General features: G+C 36.0%; 1 long non-coding RNA gene across 2 annotated transcripts in view; it reads left to right on the top strand.

The window, feature by feature from the left end:
- Window positions 1-10828: 10828 nt before the first annotated feature.
- LOC139045719 (uncharacterized) overlaps window positions 10829-12663 on the top strand; it is a 127923-nt gene continuing 126088 nt past the window's right edge. The window contains exon 1 of one of the 2 annotated variants that reach the window (XR_011504720.1): window positions 10829-11249. This is a non-coding gene — a long non-coding RNA (uncharacterized lncRNA). The remainder of the gene's footprint in view (window positions 11250-12663) is intronic. The other variant, XR_011504719.1, reaches the window with a different exon arrangement.

Here is a 12663-nt window from a genome sequence, read left to right as displayed (position 1 = left end):
GACATGATAAATTTTATGGCCAAATGTGGTGGCATTTTGCAAACCCAGGTTTACTAGGGATGGTTGGTCCTTCTTTGATAGGGTCAATTGTGATAAATTGCCCTGTTGAACTCCCCATGAAGTATGACATTTCAGGTTAGCCAAATTCTCTTTGATGTGCGTGTCCCAGTTAGCGGCAAGACATTTACCAGAGAAGTTTTTCTAGTTAGAAGGGTGAAATGGTACCAGATATGCCCTTCTCGTCTTTCTTATTAGTTTGTCTGCAGTGAAGAGGAAAGTTGTAAAATCTTTTTCCTGGGAATATTGTGGACAGATTTCCTTCTAGAGTGGCAGAAGGTGGAGGGAGCTGCCCCAGGGGAGAGAGAGAAGTCAGACCACCTGTTCGATTTCCTTCATCTTTTGTTAATTTCCCCTGGCATGGAGCCACCACTTAGGAAAGAAAGCTTGAAAACTTCTGTGGGCCACCCCGTTTTTCCAGCTTTTCAAGACTAGTTTATAAATGGCAGCAATAATAGAAGTGTATGAGGGGCAGCCCCATGGCTGAGTGGTTAATTTCGCATGCTCCACTTCATGACCTAGAGTTTCACTGGTTCGGATTCTGGGCTTGGACTCAGCACAGCTCATCAAGTCATGCTGAGGCAGTGTCCCACACAGCACATCTAGAAGGACCTGCAACTACAATATACAACTGTGTACTGGGGGGCTTTAGGGAGAAGAAGAGGAAAAAAAAAGGAGGAAGATTAGCAACAGATGTTAGCTCAGGGCCAATCTTTAAAAAGTAAAAAATAAAAAAAAAAGTACATAGTAATTGCAGGCTAATGTCACATAATCTGTCTCCAAGTAATTCAGCCTTTCACAGAAAAGCACAAACTGTCATGGTTTAGGCTCTGTCACAAAGTGTTTGTGACGCTGGCCAAGTCACTGACTTTTCTGATCCTCGATTTCTCACCTATAAAGTAAGGCTTGTTGTACATGATCCCCAAATCTTTCCACAGCAAAGTTTCTAGTGGGTAGTATAACAAAGTGCCTAAGAGATAGACTCTAGACCAAACCTGGATCCTCCACATAATAGCTGAGTGTCTTTGAGCAGTTTAACAAATCTCTTTAAGCTCCATTTTCCTCATCTGTAAAATGGGGGTGATATTATCACCCGCCCCATAGGGCTGCCATGAGAATTAAAGAATTTAATATAAATAAAGCACTTATAATCATGGATGGAAGATAGTGAGTTTTCAATAAGTGTTAGCTATTATCGTACTAGGATTTTATGTTGTTGGTGTTCAAAACATAGTGATCAGTTCAGTGCATAGACTTTTATATAGAAAAATAATTAACATTTTTGATTACCTCACTTTTACCTGTAACTGGACTCCTACATATGGGCAACTTATTTTCTGTACACAATGGGGATGGAACTGCGTAGAACTGATCACTCTAATTCTGTTTCCTCATCAGTTTATGTCACTCCCATATCTATGAAAGGTAACATCTTACATTCCTCCTTCCCCTTAATTAGCCCCACCCCTATCTCCTTCCCCAGTGAACACAAACACACACACTCAAATCTCAATCATTCCACAAATCAATTCCAATTGCTCAATATTTCTATACCACATCCTCTCTTTTTCATTCCTATTACAATTGTATATGGAATGCATTCAGTAAAATTTCATTAACAATGACGATGTGACTGGGTATGAGGACAAGGGTCTTAGATTAGCAAATTGAGTTTATTAATTCCAAATTATACACATAAGCCAAACATGCTTCATTCATTCATACAGCAAATATTTCTGAGAGCCTACCATATATCAGGCTCAGTGAAGCTCCTATTGGGCCTAAAACAATGATGTGACGTATCAAAATTTTGTCTGAATTTAAACTCAGGCAAAATTTCAGTTATTCTCCTATGACCAAACCATAGAATGTTCATTTTGTAAGCAAAAAGTCACTTGTAGAAAATAATTCCTTAATTTACTAATTGTTTTCTCTTCTGAGGACTTTGCCTTAGTCTATAGATACATCTTTCTAGCTGTCACTTCATCATCTCAGTACTAAGGGGGGTTGACTAGACATCCTCATAAGACAGTTTCTGCTCTAATATTCTATAGAATAAATGCAAAAACAGCTCCCTATGATTAGGGCCTAAGGAAAGAAGAACCCAGCCTGGAAATATAATGAATTCTAAAACAATGACTACAAAGATATGCACAAAATTGATTATTTCTGGGTGGTCAGCTTGTGGTTGAATTTTACTATTACCTTAAAGTAATGGTCCCTGTTTCTCCTCTCTATTTCTTTCCTGTCTGTTGCATTATTATTATATGGGCTGCCAAAAAGTGTAAAATGTGATCGGTTTTCCTGGAACACCAAGTCTGGAGAAGTTCTGGGAGGATACTCCTGGCTCCCAATTGGTGGGTGAGTCAACTGAGCAACAAACTGACGTATAATGGAAAAACCATAGAATTCAGAGTCCAAAGATAGTATTTTAAGTCCCATTGCTTCCTTTGGCTGTATATTCAACCCTGGACAATTCACATATTCACATATCCTCTTTAAGGTTCAGATTCATCTATAAAATGCAGACCTTCACAATTCGCAGGCACAACCCTAGACTGGCTGTCTATCTCTATCTATCCATGTAAGATAGATATTATTATGCCTTATTTTCCACATGAGAAAGCAGAGGCTGAGTCAGGCTATGAAAGATCGTATAGGTGCAAGTATGTTATAAATCTACAAGTTCTATATGCATTTTGTTCTATTTATTATTACCATGAAATCACCCCATTTAAGTATTACAGTTTTATGCCTATTGATTACAGCAATATAGTCAAAATAAACTTTGATTGTGAGTAAATGTTTTTGTTCTCCTTGATTTGGGATATAGAGAAAAAAAAAATCAAGACACAAGTCGCACTTGCTCTTTCCACTAAACTTTAAGCAGTAAAGGGAGTGATCTATGTCTCTTCTATTCACCAGTGGGCATCTCTAGAGTATAGGGCAGTGTCTGGCATAGAGGAGTTCAGTAAGTAGAGTAAAATCCTTCTGAAGAGTGATGTGAATCCAACTATTCACTTACTATTACTATTTTATATTACTATTTATTTATATATTTTACATAAATATATTTTTATATACTATATATTGTATGTGTTTTTATTAAATATATTTAATATATTATATATTAAATAAATATGTAAATATTTATTTATATTACTATTCACTTAAAATGCCTGATCACATTATTGCAAGATTAACAAAAAGGCCATGCAGTTTGCCAGCTGGAAGTTGTGGGGTGTGCCGTATAGTCCCATGACCGGGGCTTCGTCCTACCTCAAAGTATCTGCTCTGCCTTAAATATTGATTCTAGCTCCTTTGGCTAGCTGAGATTGCCAGGATAGCAACAACAATTACAGACATACCTTTCTACCTTTTTGGTACCAATCCAGGTAGGTATGAGAGAACATTGGAAATATGAGGACCTAGCCTCCACACTTTCCCAGAAAAAAATGCCCCTGCTATTACTTCACCTGAACTCACCCTCCCCTTCCAACATATTCCCCTCTCCTCACCTCTCTTAAACTATAAGAGCTTTAATCAAGAGCTGGGCAGAGAACCAACATCAATTCCCAATCGCTAATCACGGTGTCTTACTGTTTTACTCTTGGTAAATTGAATGAATATACAGCCAGAAGGATGACCTAGATTAATGAAGGTATAGTTATATCACATTTAATGGGATAAATGAAACTATTATGTATTGGGGCAAAGGGTATTCCAAACAAGATTTGATTTTTTTTCAAAGTGAGAGAGGTGAGAAAGAGATCAAAGGAGAGACTTAAAGGAGGAGAAACAGAAAGACATCTGCAGCTGCGATTGATCCAGTTATATCCTTAAAGATAGACCACATTTTGTGAAGTAAACACACTCACAGACAAAAATCTCCCAAACAGTAATTTTTTAAGTCCTCAGCTTCCACTAGGAAAGCAATTTCTTTTCCATGAGTACTACCCCTCCCTGCTACTCTTACAGCATATCTAAGAGTCTATTCGGGGGTCAGTTAATTGGATCCACTTGCTCTTCATAAGTATGAGAAATAAGGAAGGTATTATACTCCAAACATTAAGGAACCTTCCCATACCTGCCCCCACCAAATTGTAGTGGGTTATCATCTCAGCTTATCAAATTTATGAGCTGTGAGTGTCCATGACCACTAACATCTGTCTTGATTTTCCCTGGATCCACAACAGCGATGGTTGAGAAGAAATTCATAAACATTTGGCTTTGAAAAACTGTGGTGGCCTCCTGAGACTAGAGCAAGAAAAGAGAGAAGGTTTCTGTTTCCTTCAGATTTGATTTTAACAAGACTTCAGACTGACATAAGTTTCCAACCAAATGGGATCACTTTAAAGGCCAGGATATAGTGATTTTTTTCTTACTATTTGATTTTAATATTTAATTTTTTATCCAGAAACAGTAAGGCATCATTTAATAAATATTTACTAGGCTGCTATAATACAGAAGGTACTGTGCTAAGTCCTGCTGAAGACACAAAGGAAAATAAGATGACTTTCTTCCACTATATATAAACATTCCAAATATATGAACGTCATATATTTATACATGATATCTATCATATACCATATCACAAATATATATTATGTATCATATAATATAAATATAATGTGATAGTGTATTAAATATACACATATGTGTATATATTTTATATATATATATAAAAAACTCACAATATATGGCAACACATAGATTCAAATAGGGCGATGGCAATATGTGAAAAGGGAGACCATAAAGAAAGAGTGAAGGGGGCAGCCCCCTGGCATACTGGTTAAGTTTAGTGTGCTCTGCTTCAGCAACCTGGGTTCGCAGGTTCAGATCCTGGGCACAGACCTACACTACTCATCATCCATGCTGTGGTGGAAACCCACAGAGAAAATAGAGGAGGATTGGCACAGATGTTAGCTCGGGGCAATTCTTCCTCAAACAGAAAAAGAAAGGAAGATTGGCAACAGGTATTAGCTCAAGGTGAAACTTCCTCAGCAAAAAAAAAGAGTGGAAATATGAGAGAAGAATTAAAAGACAGGAGTTCTGAGTTGGGATTTCTCCCCCCAAAAAATTAGGATGATTTCAATCGATGGAGACAAAGGGATTGGCGGATATGACATAAACCAGTCAACTTGGTAAATATCAAGAGATCATGTTTAAATGGTACTTAAGTGTCAAATTGTAAAAGTCCTTAGAAATGAAGCTAAGGAATTTGGCCTTCACACCATAGGTAAGAAAAAGTCACTCAAGGATTCTGAATAATAAAGTAAAATCAAGCGAGTGATATTTCAGAGCATCCATCTAGCAGCACTAAGTAGATTAGTTCAAAGGAGAGTAGCTTGGAGGCAGGGAGACTAATGGAACGAAAATTTATTGGAAGGCAGAACAAATGAGAACGCCCTTTATATCCAATTGATCTGGACTCAAATCCCATTCACTAACTATACAGCCTCAAGCAATTTACTGAACTTCTCTTTGGTTTCAAAGCCCCCTTCTGGAAAACAGGAAAAAGACACTTTAACAAGTTTTTAGTCAAGATTAAATTAGATAGTATATGTAAAGTTCCTTGAAAGGAATTCTCTCAGTTTCTGTTTAGTGTAGAATGTCTTTATTTCGCCTTCACTTTTGAAGGATAATTTTGCTGATTATACAAGTTATGGTTGACAGGTTTTTTTCTTTCAGCGCTTTGAATTGGTTATTCCTCTGCTTTCTGGCTCCATTGTTTCTGATGAGCCATAAGTTCTTACTCATATTGTTATTCTCCCGTACATGTTGAGTCATGTTTCTCTTGCTGCTTTCAAGTTTTTCTTTTTAACTTTGGCTTTTCAATAGTTTGATTGTGATGTATATCTGGATGTAGATCTTTCTGTTTAGCCTTCTTGGAGATCTTTGAGCTCCTCATTATGCCTTTTTGGAAATGATCAGATGGGACCCTGCCTTTTAAGTAATATTCAAGTCCATCCAAATTGATAAAGTTTCTTCAATTTTGAATTGCAGCTTAGAACCACATTTTCCACTTTGGTGGTTGTATTTTTCTTTGATATTTTGCCTCACCAGCCACCTTACAAGTTACTTCACCACTACCATATTTTACTTCCTCTCAAAACTCAGAGAAAATGGATACAGTACTAATGTCTTTGCTGTAAAAAAGTAATTTTTAAATTCTTTAATTGCATTTAATAAGAGCTAGTATTTGTTGATCATTCTCTACTAATCTGTAAGCACCTTGCTAAGCACTTTTCAAATATTATCTCATGTATAACCTTCCTCACAAACTTATGAGCTATATGCTAACATTATCCCATTTTACAGGCAAGAGCACTAAGGCTCAGTGAGATTAAATAACTTGTCCTAGGTTGCACAGCTAGCAATAAGTGGATGAGCCCAGATTTAACCAGCAGTCTGGCTTTTAAGTACTGTGTGTTATCATCTCAAGAAAAACATGCTTATTTAATTTTGTATTTCTTTTCCCAAAGGCAGAAATTTGTTTGAAGTCTCCAGCCTTCCTTCTAATTTGAATTTTATATTGGAGCTTCTATTTGTACTCCCATGCAAGAGGTAACATAGCACAGCATCATGTACCCTGACTTTGATAACAACAGATTATCTGGATTCAAGTATAGGTTCATCTCTTTGCTACCTCTGTGACTCTGACAAGTTATATAAAGTTATATAAAATCTCTATGTCTTGGTTTTCTCGTGTAATAAGAGTAAGTACCTCGTAGGATTTTATAAGAATAAAATGAGATGGATATAAAATGCTGGCACGATGTCTAGCACAAATTAAGCTGGCAATAAATGTTGGAAATTATCATTACCTTATATCTCTTACATTGTACTTATCTGACTGCATCATAATTTCCTGTTTGTTTCTTCCATTAAATTATTAACCCCAGAAGGCAGGGACAATATTATTTTCATCTTTGTAGCTCTAAAACCTACCAGTGTCTGAAACATAATAAGAGCACATTAAATGTTTAAGGGATGAACAAGCAAGTCCTCTTCAATGGGGAAGCTAACATTTTACATCAGATGAGGCTTTCAGCCTAGGAAAGAAGAGCCAGGTGTTCTCTGTTAGTTTTTAGAATGTGTAAGTTCACCATATTCATATCAGTAAACCATAGATGGCAAAGGCATCGAGAACTCCCAGCAAACAGAGAGAGAGAAGTGTCTGTGTCCCTAGCTCGTTACACATCTTCAACAAATCTAGTTTATGTAATTCCACAGAAGCTAATGAGAAGCAATGAGGACTAATGACCCAGAAGTTCTCTTGAATTCAGAATAATCCACGCAATGTGGATTATGTGGATCAAAACATAAGTGCGTTTAAGTAGTTGTCTTCACTTGTACTTGTTGTTTCAGTACATCTTCCCTGTAATTAATCATTTGGCCACAGTGCCCATCCTACCTTCCTCCTGTCTCTCATTCTCACATGGTCCACATATACAATGAAAGAAATATCTGCATTCACATGCTATGCTAGCCTCTTGAGAGGGCCTTGCACTCAAAAATTTTAGTCCCAAGCGAAAAAAGTGAATCAGAAAATATAACAGCACTGTACTATATTAAAAAAAAAAAAAAAAAAGAGTTGGCCTGTTGGTATCCTTAGGAATTCAGTACAGCAAACATGGAGTGACATCAGCTGGGCTTGAAGTTCGGCTCTAGTATTTGCTATGTGCCTCCTTTTCATAAGTGACTTCTTTAAGCATCTATTTCCTTATCTCTAGTGAGGAGATAATAGTACCTTTCTCACTGGCTTGATGTCAGGATTAAATGAGATAATTAGGTAAAGCATTTTCACAATGTCTGGCATGAAATGTGCAGTTATTAATTCTATTATTCTACTATATGTCAGGCCCTGGGAATATTTACAGAGATGAATCAAGATATTTTAATGGAAACATATAAATGGTACAAGAGGAATATATGAAATAACAAGGAAGGAAGAAGGCACTGTTATTGTCATTCTCATTTTACAGATGGGAAACGAGGCTTAGAGAAGTTAGCAACTGGCAGTAGGTTAATGTCTTTAAAAATAATTCAACTTCCTAACTGCCTAATTTGTTCTATTTACTGGTTTAATGACAATGGTTTTTATCGCTTGAATAGATAAGGAAACTGAAATTCAAACAGGAATATTTTAAGAGTTTAAAAGGAAGGTCAAATTTTGATTTTTGCTAATAAAACTTCTTTTTAGCAAAACAGAAATGTCAGCATTTATTGTAGGAATTTCTCAGTTTCTGCTGATTTCTAAGCTCATTTTAACATTATTTCTGTTTCATCAGATTTTAGCAACTTTAGGATTTTTTAGTCTATTTTTAAAATACTTCCTTCACATTTTCTGATTTATGGTCAAAGACTATTAGAGGTACCAATCATACAATCTACCTTAGCAAAATATTCTGAACAGTCCCACTTTCTTTACACACTTTGAGTTTTTTAGTCCCTTTTTGTCCGGTATTTCAGAAAATCTTATAATACATTGGCCTATCCCAATCGCTCTTATCAACAAACAAAGTTTCTGCGTTTCCTATGTGATGAGATCTTTTTTCAGGTTATTTTTATTTCTTTAAGATGCTTTTGGATTTAAGTTGAAATTTTTAATTTAATTTAAATAATTAATGTAATTAAATCTTACTCTAAAATAACTGAAAATTGGAATTAATTTAAAATAAAGATTTAGTTCCATTTAAAGTTATAATTTAATTTAAAATTAAAATTTAATTTAATTTAAAATTGTGATTATTTCACATACTTTTGAATTTAAATTTAAATTTTAATTTTAAATGGCTACAGATACTGAAAGCTGATATGCCATTTGAGATGTTGGCAACCAAATAGTAAAAGCTCTTAAAGTTTGAAAAAATACAAAATGACAGTCAAAAGCATCCAAATTCAAACCCAAAAGAAGGAGCAGAAACAATCCTCATATATGAAAAGTCAAAATGTTAGTTAGAAAATAGCATTTCTTACAGGAACTTTTTATCATTTTTTAAATTCTTTAAACATTTTCTCAGCTAGCCTATCAACTTTAGTGTAATTCATCTTCTTGTTAAACTCACTAACATTTTTGTTAAAACTATGACAAGTAACTGTGACAATAACTGGTTACTTGATTAACAGATCACCGGAAGAATTGACCCGCTTCCTAGGTAACTTTCCCAAGTTCTCATGCTGACAGCCAGTATTGGAGCCAAAATCTGCCTGAGACACCGATGATGCTCCTTTCTGTGCACCAGGTCAGAGACTATGGGGCCAAAGAAAGTCACATGTAAAGTCTACTGTAGCAAGTTCTGCTTGATCAAACGTTACCAGAGGCCAGGCAAACTGAAGTTTATGTTTTGACTACATAATCAGAAAAATTAAGAAATGTGTTATGAGCTGTTCCCAAACATTTCATGTTAAAAGATAAGCCTCTTTTTTGTGTCATACACATTCTCAGCTAGATATTATCTCCCATACATCCCTTTATTCCAACAAGAAGGGAGTTCCATTTTCTGGTTCCTCCGTATTTTATTAGAAGCTATATTATCTACCTATTCAAAGAGCCAGACTTTGAAACATGCCATAATATTTTTTATTGTTGCTTTTACTCCTTAAAGGAGTTGATAAAATTCTCTCTTTTAGGAGAAAAGCAAGATGATGCATTAAGGAGAAAAAACATATTTTGACAGGTAGCCAAAGAAATAGAAAAACAAACAACAGTTGCCTCTTTCTTCCAAAATTTAACAGTTCTGTCTCATTATTTTGAATATATGGTTCCTGTTTAGGAAACTCCTGTCACCAATGTTTGTGAAGAAATATTACTAAACTACGTATTTGTACTATCTCTTTTCAAGAGTTACATAAACCCCTACTTATTTATTGAAAAGAAATGTCATACTTTTCAATGATTTATTTTCTTTCTGTTACAAAAGGCATTTTAGAAAAAACCAAGAAAATTAGGAGAGAGCACGGAATGGTGCACCACACACTGTGAGTAGGTGTTCAGTAAATGGTATTTTATGCTGATAAGGAAGAAGAAGAGAAAAAAGTGGGGGAAGTGTAATTCTAAGTACATTAGTTTTCTTAATTTATGCTGCAAGACAGAATTATCTAGTCACACCTCTGTATTAATGTAAAATCAGTGATGAGACAATCACTAAAATGTAAATGAGGCAGAAGAGAATAAAAACTAAGATCTACTTTTTAACTATTTTTTTAATGAGTAGAGAAGAAAATACTATTGAACATTCCATGATGGATGTGTTGTAGGAATTTAGAGCACTGGGTTTTTGGCGGGTGTTTTTGCAACCCAGGGCATGTCAACTGCCTACTATATGCCAGCAATGTATTTACTTATTTAATCTTCAAGGTAATATTACCACCATTTTATAGGTGAGGAGACAAAATCAAAGAGGTTAAGAACCTTGTCCATGACTAACGGCTTATAAGCAAAAGAGTCAAAAATTGGTAGCTGTAATTCCAGAGCTCGAGTGGAAGTAGATTTTTTTTGTTCTGAAGAGCAGTGTTTTCTAGTGACTTAGAGAGCATGAACTCTAGTGCCAGACTGCCTACATTTGAACCCTGGCTCTGACACTAGCTGTGTGACCTCGGGTGAGTTACTTAACTTCTCTGACCTTCAATTTCCTCATCTGTAAAGTACGTTATTTCGATGATTAAATAACAATATATCTAAAGCAATCCGATTAGTCAGTGCCTGGCACCGAGTAAACACTATGTAATTGTCAGCTGTTATTATTAATTCTTGCCCAGGATCTCTTCCCTCTTCTAGAGAAACTAATCCACATTTTCTCTTAGGGAATGGCTCGTCCGCTACTCTTAGTCCACGTGGTTTGAATGGTATAACTCCACCCTAGCTCCTGACATAAATATATGCACCAAGCCTGCTCAATCAGCGCATGAGTCCCCATGGTCACTCGTTCAAGACTGTGTTTAGGACACAAACTGGTCCAATGAAACTTTTGGAGAACTGTTTGGGAAAAAAAAAAACAGGCTCTTTGAACTGGATTGAGAATTTAAGTATGGAGCTTCCAGGAGTCCCCTTGGAGAAAGAGAATGCTTAAGAGTGGATCCCATGTGAGACAAAGCAGAAATAACTGGTATAGAAGGAGACAACCAAATCTAAAGGTGTCATTTGAGCCCCTCAATCCAGCTTGGATGGTCTACCCGTAACTTTAAAGGTAAGTGAACGGTAAGTGAACAAATTTTACTCTTTGTTTAAGTCAGTTTGAGTTAGGTTTCTATAACTTGCAAGCAAAAGTATTCTTATTAACACCTCTACTATTCTCTTTTAAAAAGTTAAGCATCTACCATTTTGAGCAACTACTCTTACCCACCCTCCTTGTATGTAAATTTGTTTACATACAATATATCATTTGGTCCCCCACTTATCTCCACCGGATGAAGGAGGAAGCTGCGGGCTTGAGAAATTAAGTAAATTTTTTGAGTTCATATGCCCATTTATTTATTTATATATCGCTTCAATCTTTTTACGTATCTAAGGTGGATTGTCCAGATACAAGTAGAATTCAGAAAACTCTCAGAGACCCTGTTTGAATTCTGTTCCCGTGCTGAATGATAGGTCCCCAGTTTTTCTCTTACAAAATAAAAAAGGAAGAAAAGAAAAAGAGGAATATGCTGACAGATGATTTTTTTTCTTCCTTTCCTATAAGCTGCCATGACATTGCATCCCTGTCTTCTACATGGTACCCGTTAAATCAAGAAAGACTGTGGGGCAGAGAGAGACTGCAGCCCAGGGGCAAGCATGCACTGAGCATTTGACCTTCACATAGAGACTCTCTGGTTCGACAGAGATGAGGCATTCGGAAGCATAATTTCAGACGCCAATTTAAAATTCCAAATGCTGCTGAAGCAAGAATTTATTTTCACTATAACTCCTTAGCATTACTAGATGTGAGAAAGATAAATTAAGTGTAAACTCTCTGGTTCTTAGCCAGACTGCAAGACCGCAAGTCTCTGACATGACATGAAATTTTTGGTGATTACACTATTTCCTACACCAGTGAAATGATTCCTCACACAATGCAGTCATAACATTCAGACCCACACTCTATGAAAATGATCTTTTTTCTCCGTTTGAAAATGCCTTACATAATTTATGGTACAATGCACATACCAGATACCACCATGAAAATAATTCCCTATTACTTTAGACTAGTGCAACTAATATTGCTTAATTTCCTAACATGTTCTTCGTGTAACTATCTCACAAGCCCTTTCAGTATCACTGATCAAAATGCTGGAAAAGAAGCAGGGAAAAGAAGGATGATAAACTGAGAGAGCTAAGAAGGTTATTAATAGCTGCAGCATTAGACAGCTTTGCTGAATAAAAAGGATGGAGTTGGCAGTTTCATAATTGCTTCTGACTGATTGATATAACAAATTATCAAGCAGATGATGTACAGCAGAGCTCCAAACAGCAATAAGTCACATACATCAAAACACAAGAGCAGACATTCTTTTTTGTTCTTTTTTGATTTTAGCCTAATCTTTGAAAGTTTACCTGATTCACTGACCTCAGTGAATGATTTTTCTTCTCTGGAGGCAGGGTTTAGCTTGAGCTACAGGAGTCAT

The sequence above is a fragment of the Equus asinus genome, chromosome 7 (genome assembly GCF_041296235.1).
Source record: "Equus asinus isolate D_3611 breed Donkey chromosome 7, EquAss-T2T_v2, whole genome shotgun sequence".
NCBI classification, from domain to species: domain Eukaryota; kingdom Metazoa; phylum Chordata; class Mammalia; order Perissodactyla; family Equidae; genus Equus; species Equus asinus.
This window is presented reverse-complemented; position numbering and strand designations above follow the sequence as displayed.